Raw genomic sequence first — 11,078 nt, forward strand, 5'->3', positions numbered from 1 at the left:
TATGTGGTATGTATGTGTATATGTATATGGTATGTGTGTGTATATGTGTGTTTTGTGTGTATGTGTGTGTATGTGATATGTGTATGTGTGGTTTGTGTGTGTATATATGTGTGTGTGTACTGTGTGTAGGTGTATATATGTATGTGTTGTGTGTATGTGTGCATATGTGTGTGTTGTGTGTATGTGTATATATGTATGTGTTATGTATATGTGTGTATATGTATGTGGTGTGTGTATGAATATATATTATGTGGTGTGTGTATGCATATATGGTATGTATATGTGTATTGTGGTGTGTGAGTATATGTGTATATGTGCTGTGTGTGTATGTGTACATGTGTTTTATGTGTCTGTGTATATATGTATGTGGTATGTGCATATTATGTGGTATGTATGTGTGTAGTGTGTGTATATATGTGTGTGCACATTGTGTGTATATGTGTACATGTGTTGTGTGTGTATGTGTATATGTGTTGTGTGTGTATATGTGTGTGCATGTACATATATATATGTGTGTGTGTGTGTGTGTATGTATTCAGTGTGTTTGATGACTCTTAACTTTGTGGCAGTTATGGGTGCTGCCATAGTGCTTGCAGAATTGCTCTGAGGAGGCCCAGCCTCCTGTGTGACCTGACTTGCTCCTCCATAGCGTAGCACAGGGACCAACCTGTTCTCACCTGCCTCCATAAGTATGCTTTTCCAAGAACACAAACCCACCTGTACACTTACATGTGGCTGCAGCTGCTTTGCCCATGGCCTAGCTGGATGGTTTAGGCAGACACTGTGTCCTACATTCCTTAAAATACTTTGTCCAACTTACTTGTCCTCTTGCCACATCCCAGGGTGGATGACACAGCAGTTAGCACTGTGTCTGCTGCAAAAAGCAGTAGTCTAAGGATGTCAGCCTCTGTGTGGTTGCCAAGAAACACACCCCGTGCAGGCACTGATGAAACAGTAGTTTACATGAGAACAGTCAGCTCGGGTCTATGGTGAACACTGCTCCCCCGGGGTCCTTTGCCTGGGACCAGCTCTGGGCAATGACTTATAGCATGGCCCAGCCCCCTCCGCAGGGCCCTTTACAGGACAGGCTTGGCAGAGCTCTGGCTTCGAGTGGCATGCTCTTCACACCAGCAGAGACTGTGGTGGCCCTGGATTATCTTGCTACTAATTAATGAGGTCTTCATGCGTTTTCAACACGTGCACTTTCAGACTCTCAGGTACTTACAGTGCGTACATCTCTATACTCTGGCTTAAGGACCTACTGTGCAATACATTGGCCCAGGGACCTACTGTGTAACAAGCCTCTAGATATGTGCTAGGCTAAAAGTCAGATTCAAATGTTTAATTTTCCTAGAAAGGATCTCGGTGACATCGCCTCCCTGTGGGATTTGTTTCCATTTCACTGAAATCAGATTAGTCCACTCAGAAGGCTTCAGGTTCAGGCAAAGAGCCTCACCCTTGGACTCCATGGAAGCCCCAACCGGAAGACTGCAGATCTGATCCTAAGTCCTTTCAGACTTCCCAGGAAGCTCTCTCTGGAGGTGAGCACCGCCTGCCTGCCGCACAGAAAGGAAGGACACAGGAAGTTAGAAGCAAACGTTCACTCTAGGTCCCTGTGGGCTCAGATTTCAACCTCATCATTTAACTGACGTGGGCTTCATTATTCAAATGATACGTAGGTGTATGCAGCAGGGGCTTGAATACATACTGCTCACCTAAGCCAAGCTACATATTTCTGAGGAAACTGTTTGCTGATGCAGAATGCGGGCGGGGGATGATGGGGGGAGCCGGGGCGGGGAGAATAGCCTGAGATGAGCTCCGGCTGGATGCAGCCTTTCTCCTCTGGAGAGATTGCTGTAAGAGCTCCATGCTTTTAAGGTCACAGCTGTTCTGACAAGATGCTGAAAGGGACACCAGCCAGTCACAGGAGGATGGACAGACTTCCAAGGAACGGCTGGAGGACCTGGAAGACCATAGCATGTAGAGGAAGAGAGAGCAAGTCAGGTGGGCTCAGGGGCTATCCATCTGCATGGGCCACGGAAGGCAGATAGATAGCTCTTACTTGGAGACTAAAACTGGGCCCAAGAGCTAGACGTTCTAGGAGGAAGAGCTGTTGAGACGGCTGGCTCTTCTCAGCCAGGAGCTCTAACAGAGCCCATTCTTTACAAAGAGAAGTAACTACAACACACCAGATCCCCTCCAAGATCCAAAATTAACATTTTTGTTGGTCCTAAGATGGGGTTAATTGATAATCTTGGTAGGGACAAGACCACTTCTATTTTAAAGCTGGACGCTCACCAAGAACTTGATAAATGGTGTCCCAGATTTCCCAGGCTGCTTTCTGATGAACTGCTCAGTGCCCTGACATTGCTTAGGATCTGCCCGTCTCTGATGAAGCTGGGAGTCAACCCAGATCAGCACCATATGGGAAACTTGGTCATGGCTCAAGAATCCAGAGGAGGTCCTCCAAACACTTTTGATATTTGCCGAGGTTGCCTGCCGAACTTCAGAAGGGCCGAGCAGATGTGGCCCTGGTGTACCCAGAGCACAGCTGCATCTGGACTTCATTGTCATGACCTAAGTCACCTCCAGCTTTGGCTTTCTTTTTTTTCTTTTTTCAAGATTTATTTATTATTATACAGAAGTACACTGTCGCTGTCTTCAGACTCCTTCACCAGAAGAGGGTGTCAGATCTCATTACAGATGGTTGTGAGCCACCATGTGGTTGCTGGGATTTTGAACTTAGGACCTTTGGAAGAGCAGTCAGTGCTCTTACCCACCGAGCCATCTCTCCACCCCCCACTTTGGCTTTCTTATCTGCCTCAGCCTACATGAGCAAGAGACGCTGGCAATGAAACAATTGAAGTTTGTGTGGCCGGTAACAGACATTCTGACATGACCTGTTTCTGATATACCATGGCTTAAAACCAGGTTCTCTCTCACCTCTCTAGCCCTCTCCTACAAGGGGACAACTAGTAGTCATCACCCTGTTGCTAGAGGCATCCTCTTAAGCCATCTGGGAGAAGATTGAGAGGGAAACAAGTCTCAGCTGTGATAAAAGAGAGGCCGTAAATGCCCTAGGGCTGGGGAGGCTGAGAGGGATAAAGAAAGGATAAAGAAAAAGTGGTACTCCCCCACAGTGGAGTTTATTCTGCCATAAAGAACGAGATTGTGGAACTTGCAGGGGAGTGGGCGTGATCTTCAGTAAAGCATGCCCAATCCAAAAAGACAGAAAGTGTTTTCTCTAATACACAGAATCTAGATATACATGTGTGAGCATATGTGTGCGTTTGCGTGTTCGTGTGTGTGTGTGTGTGTGTGTGCCTGAATGTCATGAAAACATGAATTCAGAAAAGGGTCTGTTGCTGAGAGAAAGAGGGAGAATGGGGGTTGAGCAAGAATGGGTAATGGGGATAAACATGAGCCAAGGAGGGGACGTGCCTGTGTGAGGATGTCCTAACAAGACCCGTTATTTTGTATGCACATTAAAAAAAAATCCAATTTATCCATGATAATAAACAGATGAAAGAAGGAAGCAAGCAGGCTGGAGAAGAGGATTGCGTGTGGCTGCTGGACAGCCAGCCATGCTCAGTTCAGCCAAGTGTCTCGGCTGGACTGCATCGGCAGAGGGTCTGATTTTCCTAAGGGAAGCTGGGACCCTCGGTTTTCATGTGAAAGCACTTGGTTTCAGAATACCAGTTCCCCACTCTTGTTAGAAATGGTCCCCTCCTCTGGAGGTCAGTGTCAGAGGTCCACACAGTGGGCTGTGGTCTAGGGACGACTCTATTCTAGGAACAACCTGCTAGTCGTTGAGTGGAGCTGAGTCCCATCCTACCTGAGTGCAAGGGGCCCAGGCTTGGAGTTTATTTAACCCTGGAGCCCAGGCTTGAAGTTTAACCCTGCTTTCAAGGCTCATATCCCGCTTTGGAGTTGGCCTAGAATATCCCAGGCCCCGACCAGTTCTAAAGGTTTAGAACCTTTCTGGAGAACACTCAAAGAGGTGGAGCTTAGAAATGTGGACCAATGGACAGAAGCAGCTGATTCCTGTTGTTGAATTAGGGAAGGCTGAAAGAAGCTGAGGAGAAGGGTGATCCTGTAGGAGGATCAGCAGTCTCAATTAATCTGGACCCCCGAGATCTCTCAAACACTGGACCACCAAATAGGCAGCATACACCAGCTGATATGAAGCCCCCAACACACATACAGTAGAGGACTTCCAGGTCTGTGTTCATTCAGAGATGATACACCTAACCCTCAAAAGACTGGAGGCCCCAGGGAGTTTAGAGGTCAGGTGGGGTGGGGGGGGTGGGGGGGGTGGGGACATCCACGTGGAGACAGGTGTGTGGGGAGGAAGTATGGGATGTGGAATAGTTGGAGGTTGGATAGGCGGGGGGGGGGGGGAGGAATAAAACATGGAATGTAAAAAAAATTAATAATAATAATAATAAAAGAAATATGGAGGTGGTTCTCGATTTGGGGGTAAAGCAACTGTTTCCTGATTGGTTGCTTGTCTTCAGGGACTGCTGGAACCTAAAGAGTTTTCCAAGAGGAGGCTCTGTCGGTGGCTTGCAGAGGCTTTGTGCCAGAGGCTTAGGGCTGACTAAGTGATCTGCTGGCATTTGTCTGCTGCCCATGGTAAAGGCTGGGCAGTAATGGATGGAAGCAGGGCTTGTGACATGGAAATTGGCAGGGAAGCCAGTCACACCAGTGGCGTGGCTTCTTGACAGAAGTCTTACTGGCTACAGCACTGGTGGCCCTGTCCTGTCTCTGGGTCTCAGTTTCCTCTCCTGAACATGAAGCTGGTTTCTGAGTGCCCTCTTCACCCCAGAGTCGGGTTATTCGAATGGGCTTATCTTTTCCAAACTGTTCTCCACCATCAAAAGGACTTCAGCTGCGGCCGTGCATGTGTGTGTGTGTGTGTGTGTGTGTGTGTGTGTGTGTGTGTGTGTGTGTGTGTGGCCGTGTGTATGTAAGAGAGCTTGTGAGTGTGTGAGTGCGCTTCTGGGCATGGACACATGGGCACCTGCGTGTGGCTGTATGCGAAGGCCACAGGGCAGCCTCGGATGTCATACCTCAGCTCCAACCCACCAGGTTCCTTTCAGGCAGGGTCTCTCACTGGCTGGAGCTTTCCCAGAAGGCTGAGTGAGCTGGGTGGCCTTCAAGCTGCAGAGATCTGCCTGCTTCTGCCTCCCTAGAGCTGGGGTTACAAGAGACACACCAGCCTAGGAGTTAGATTCAAGTCACCGTGGTGGGAATATAAGTGTTTTAGCGACTGAGCTATCCTTGCAGGTCAGTTTGGGTTGTTTGCTTTCCTGTCTGTCTGAGTCAGGATCTCCCCATGGAAGGCACTTGGCCTGGACCTTGCAATCTTTATCAGCCATAGGCATGAGCTATGATGAGTACAGTTAGCAAAACTAAACACAGGTGGAGTTGAGATGTCCTGCTCTTGGCGGAGTATTGCCTAGCACCCTATAAATGCAAACTGGTGGTACATACCTAGAACCCCAGCACTCAGGATATAGTGCTATGCAGAAGGATTAGAAGTTCCAGGTCATCCTTGGCTACATGACTACTTTGAGGCCAGCCTGGGCTACATGAAATCCCATGTCAAAAAACCAAATCAAACCCACAGTCCATGTTTGTCTGGTGTAAGCAGTCTTGAAGCAGATGTGATGACCAGTACCCCCAAAGAATGCGTACTCACAAAACGTAGTGTGACAAGAGAGATAGGTATTCACAGGTAACTCAAACCTGACCGAGCCGGGTTTGAGGAAGTGACTCACATTCAGGGCCAAAGGGCAGTTAGGGGTTAGTCAGAACAAGAGGAGTCATCCAAGCAAAGGGACACCAACGTGGGCAAGCCTGGATCAGGAGGGTACAAGGCTAACTTAAAGTCTGAAAGGCCATATCATCTCACATGGTGGAGGAAGCCATGCAAGGTAGGGCCAGCAAGGGCTGGGAAGAGCTGGGCCTGCAGATGTTGGAGACCAATGCCTGGCTCTCTGGAGAGTGCCATGAAGGTGAATCTGCCTTCACTCTGTGAGTCCATGGGTCCGGCAACAGCTCCCATGGGGTAGGCAGCTTCTGAGATGTCCCCCACTTCGGAGATCCCCTCCTGAGGATGGGTTCACTTGTTGACCAGAATCTAACCAAGGAGAGGCACCACGTGGACAGGTCAGTGTTGTGATGACATGTGACAGGCTTGGAAGTGGATCTTCCAAGACCTGTCAGCAGCTAGTGAGGAATAGTGTGGAACATGATCTTGCCCTAGGCAAGCCTTGAGGTGACTGTCGGTAAGGCTAAGGTCTTGAATGCAGCTTCTCAGAACCCTGGTGAGTCAGGATCACCCAGCTAAGCCAGGTTTCGATCCGGACTATCAGAAACAGATGGAATTAGTTCATGGCTCTGGCTGCTATGTCCTGGGTGACTGATTATGCATCAATAGAAGGCCATTGCAGCTCATCCTTCTTGGGGCTTTGCCTGGCTCCAGGGGATGGAAGCGAAGGGGTAGCCCTTAGAGCCTGCACTTTAAAGGAGGCACTGAGGTGTTATTCAGAGGCCAGGAGCCAGTCAGTCCCAGCTCTCCCAGGGGTGCTCATCAGAGGAGGGGCGCTTGTTTGGGGAAAGGGACATCCTGAAAGCTGGCATTTATTAGTGGCTTCGCTACCCTCCATCTGTTCGTGATGGGCCAGCTGAGAGCAGAGCCAGCAAATCAGCCTGGCCCAGGTCCCCAACAGGTTCCAGCCCAAGGTCTTCTGTCTTAAGAGTCAGGAGAGGAACTTCAGGGCTACCCCTGGCAGCCGAGGACATCACAGAAAGAAACCTGTGGGATGGGGAACCTGAATGCTGGCCAGCTCCACCAGTTTTCCTTGGTGAAGCAGGCACAGCCATAACCCATTTTACAGGGGAGAACATGGGCCATGGGTTTTGAGGCTGCAAAGTTCAGGACTGTCTGTCAGTCTGGCCCCAATGTTGTTCAGCCTCCTCAGCTCTCCCCTAGTAAGGAGAAGGGCTTTAGCAATTTAGGAGAGCTACTTTGGGGTAAGATCGGAGAGCTTAGAGTCAGGACTCCTCATCCACACCTGCTCTTATAAAACCAGCTGGGCCATGCCACGTCATGGAAAGCTCCATTTGAAACAGCTGCAAAACCCCAAACCGAACCAGGCAGCATGGTTTATTTTATTTTATTTTTATTTTTTCAGAGTGTGTGGTCTGATCTGAGAATGTTCCAAGTCTCAGGTCTCCATGTACTGTGTGACATGGGGGCTAAAGTGATTCCCAACTCCTGGGGATTTGTGGTGGTGGTGGAGGGGGACTCAGGGAAAGTCAAGCATGAAGAGCCCTGAGCACAAAGCAAGGCACGGGCAAATGCTTGGAGTGGCGCTGCTGTTTGTAAGTCCTGTGACAGGGTGTGAGATGGGGAGTCTTGTTCTGGGCGCCAGCAGCTTTGACAGAGACCTCCCTGGTCATACATTGTGGAAAGGTCTCCAGCTCAACAGCTAACTCTGATGTCACACACCTGAGTCAGGAGGCAGCCCTGGGGGGTGGGAGTTGGGGGACAGTGGAGGAATGACCTGGTGTACTCCCCCCCCCCGAAACTAAAAGCGGATTAGACAGAAGCAAGATGAGGGATTGCTGCCTCTGCTTCCCGGAGCCATAAATCTTGGCTTATTTTACTGGCAGCATCAAGAGATTAAGTGGACTCTGAGAGGAGCCAGAGGCAAGCCGAGGCTGCCTCCCACGGCCTCTGAAGATGAGCTGAGGGCCTGCTTGGAGAAGGACCAACTTCTCTCTTGGTGGCCCCCCGGTTCCATATCTACCAGCTCTGGAGGCAGCTGGTCCTGTCCCCACCTGAACTCTTCCGGTAATGGTTGCTTGTTTGTATGTAGAGTCATCTATTTCCACAGGGGTCACTCCTAAATGTTCATAAGGGCTTCTTGCATATGCCACACAAATGCTTCACTGGTAGTCTCCTTGGGTACTTACCACATGCCAGCACTGTAAAGGGGGAAGAACTGGGCACCAAGTAGGAACGCGTCTTTACTCTCAGGAGCTAAAACAGATCTATTCACTCTCCTGCTTATGGTGGCTAGACTTGGAATTTTCTGGCCTTGTGATGGTGTGAAAACAGATCAAGGCCAGTAAACTATGCTTTGACCTTTGAAATTTGCTATTTTGTGGACTAATGATGTGAGGTGCTGTTTTCTCCCACGAACCTGGGCAGTAGCTGGGTTCACAGCTCCAAAACAGCCACACCTTCAGAAAGGAGACACCGGACCCCAGTAAGCTTCTGTGGATTAAGGCTTGTCTTAGCCACTTTCCTACGACGGTGACAAAATGCAATGGTCAAAGCAACAACTTCTTCTTCTTCTTCTTCTTCTTCTTCTTCTTCTTCTTCTTCTTCTTCTTCTTCTTCTTCTTCTTCTTCTTCTTCTTCTTCTTGTTTTTCGAGACAGGATTTCTCTGTGTAGCCCTGGCTGTCCTGGAACTCACTCTGTAGACCAGGCTGGCCTCGAACTCAGAAATCCACCTGCCTCTGCCTCCCAAGTGCTAGGATTTGCCACCACTGCCTGGCCCAAAGCAACTTATAAACAGAGAGGATTTAATTTGGGGCTCACATTTCCAGAGGGTGAAAGTCCATGACCTTCACAGCAGGGAGCATGGCCACAGGTAGGCAGGCAGGCAGGCAGGCAGGCAGGCAGGCAGGCAGGCAGGCATGGTGCTGGAACAGTAGCTGAGAGCTCACATCCTGATTCACAGCATGAGGCAGAGAGCTAACTAGAAATGGCACAGGCTTTTGAAACTGCCACACATCCCCTAATCCTTCCCAAAACAATTCCACCTACTGGGGATCCAAGCATTCAAATATATAAACTTATGGGAAGTATTTTTTCTCTCCTTTCTTCCTTTCTTTCTTCCTTTCTTTCTTTCTTTCTTTCTTTCTTTCTTTCTTTCTTTCTTTCTTTCTTTCTTTCATATATGTGAGTACACTGTAGCTGTCTTCAGACACACCAGAAAAGGGCATCTGATCCCATTACAGATGTCTGTGAGCCACCATGTGGTTGTTGGGAATTGAACCCAGAACCTCTGGAAGAGCAGTCAGTGCTCTTAACCACTGAGCCATCTCTCCAGCCCCCATGGGGAACATTCTTATTTAAATCACCACAGGGGTATATCTTACAATATTTTCACCCTCATTGGCTTATCTGGTTGCAACGCTGTCATTCATTGCAGGCAGCAATGTCAGGCCATAAGTGCTGCGAGGGAAATGGGTGAGGACTATAGATGTGACTCAGCTGGCAAAGACAGCTGCAGAGATGGACCAGTTGGTAAAATGCAGGGATGTGAATTCAGTCCTTAGCATTTATGTAAAAAGCCAGGCGCCTGGGCACAAATCCCAGTGCTGGGGAGTCAGAGACAGGGAATCCCTGAGGCTTGTCTGGCTGAGTCAGTGAGTTCCAGCTTCAGTGATAGACCACGGCTCAATAAGTAGGATCAGAAAGCAGGTAAGGAAGACATAAAGTGACCTCTGGCTACCGTATGCACACATTCACACATATGAACATTTGAACACAATACATGAAAATGCATAGACACACACAGACATACTCAGATGCACACACAAACACACAGACATACTCAGATATACACACAGACACATCCACACAGTTACAGACACACACAGAGACACAGACACACACACACATACACACACTGACTGTGGTAGTAGTGGCTGCTGTTGCCCTTGCATTCTTGTGAATTTGTTTCTAGGTCACTTTGTTTTGGAACCAGGTGCTAGGAGAAGCTGAAGCTACACAGAGTGTCCCTGTGTGAGCACTGTAGCATCAATGCCAGCCTCGTGAAGGAGATGTCTGAGCATCCTGCAGCATAGGGAGACTTCAGGAGACAGAACGCTCTGGAACACTGGCGATCTAGATGGAATACCTTTGAGCATAGGCTTTGCAGAAGGAAAGGACTTTGGGTGTCAGTAAGCAGCGGGAGTGAGAGAAGCAAGCGTGGACCAGACTAGAGGATTGTTGAGTGACTTGGGCAAAGGCAATGAACGATGGATTCTGTCTTAAAGAACAGTCTGGTGTCAGAGAGGAGAGTGGGTGAGGAAGGGCGTGGTACCCTGGGGTGCCAATGAGCTTATGCTCATGGGTGACCTTTGTGAGTTGGAGGTAAAGAGACTCAGTGGCTTGGGAATAAAAACATCAGGTCTTGATGGGTCCGGTAAAGGTTGCGGGCAGTCTGTAGGCTTTGGTTCTGAGCGACTAACTGGACAGCGATGCCCGTTACTAAGATGGGCAGGTCTAAGAAGGGGCAGGTGAGAGAGGAGGAGTCTTTTCTGGTCCATGGGAAGCCTGGGGTCCTGGGCAGCAGCCTCACAGGGATGGGGGTGGATAGTGCATGGGCCAGGGTAGTGTTTGGAGGAGAGTTCTGGACTGGTTAACATGCAAAGCTTAAGCCAGATGAGTTGAGCAAGTGGTGTCAGACCAAGCAGGGGAGTGGGCTCTCGGGTGTCCTGCCATCTGGGGTCAGGAGGAGGAAGAGGAGGCAGTGCGAAGGAGACCAGGAAGAAGGGACCAGGGAGCTCTGAGGAGAGGAACAGGGAGTGCTGAGCTCTGGCAGCCAAAGGAGGGGACTATTTTGAGAGAGAATATGGTCAGTTAAGTGCTGCAGGCAGGGTTCACCCCAGCAAGAGTGAGACATGGTAGTACTTAGGGAAACATTTGACGTTAACTCTTTCACCCCCACGATAAAAGGCTGGACCACACCTCTTCCTTTAGCTAATGAAGCACGCATAGAGGCTGTATGAATGCTGTATTTACAACAGTCTATAGGGCCGAAGAGATGGCCTTGTGGGTAAAGTGCTCACTGTATAAGCCGGAAGATCAGAGTTCCAATCCTTTACACTCACGTAAAATCCAGGCATGGTTGTACGTGCCTGTAACCCCAGTGCCTCAGGGTAAAGAGAGAGACAGGAGGAGCCCAGGATCTTGCCTGCCAGTGCTCTAGCTGGAATGTCAAGGTCTAGACTCAGCGAGAGACTCAGTTTCACAGACTCAGGTGGCAAG

This window comes from Mus musculus, chromosome 2 (genome assembly GCF_000001635.26).
Source record: "Mus musculus strain C57BL/6J chromosome 2, GRCm38.p6 C57BL/6J".
NCBI classification, from domain to species: domain Eukaryota; kingdom Metazoa; phylum Chordata; class Mammalia; order Rodentia; family Muridae; genus Mus; species Mus musculus.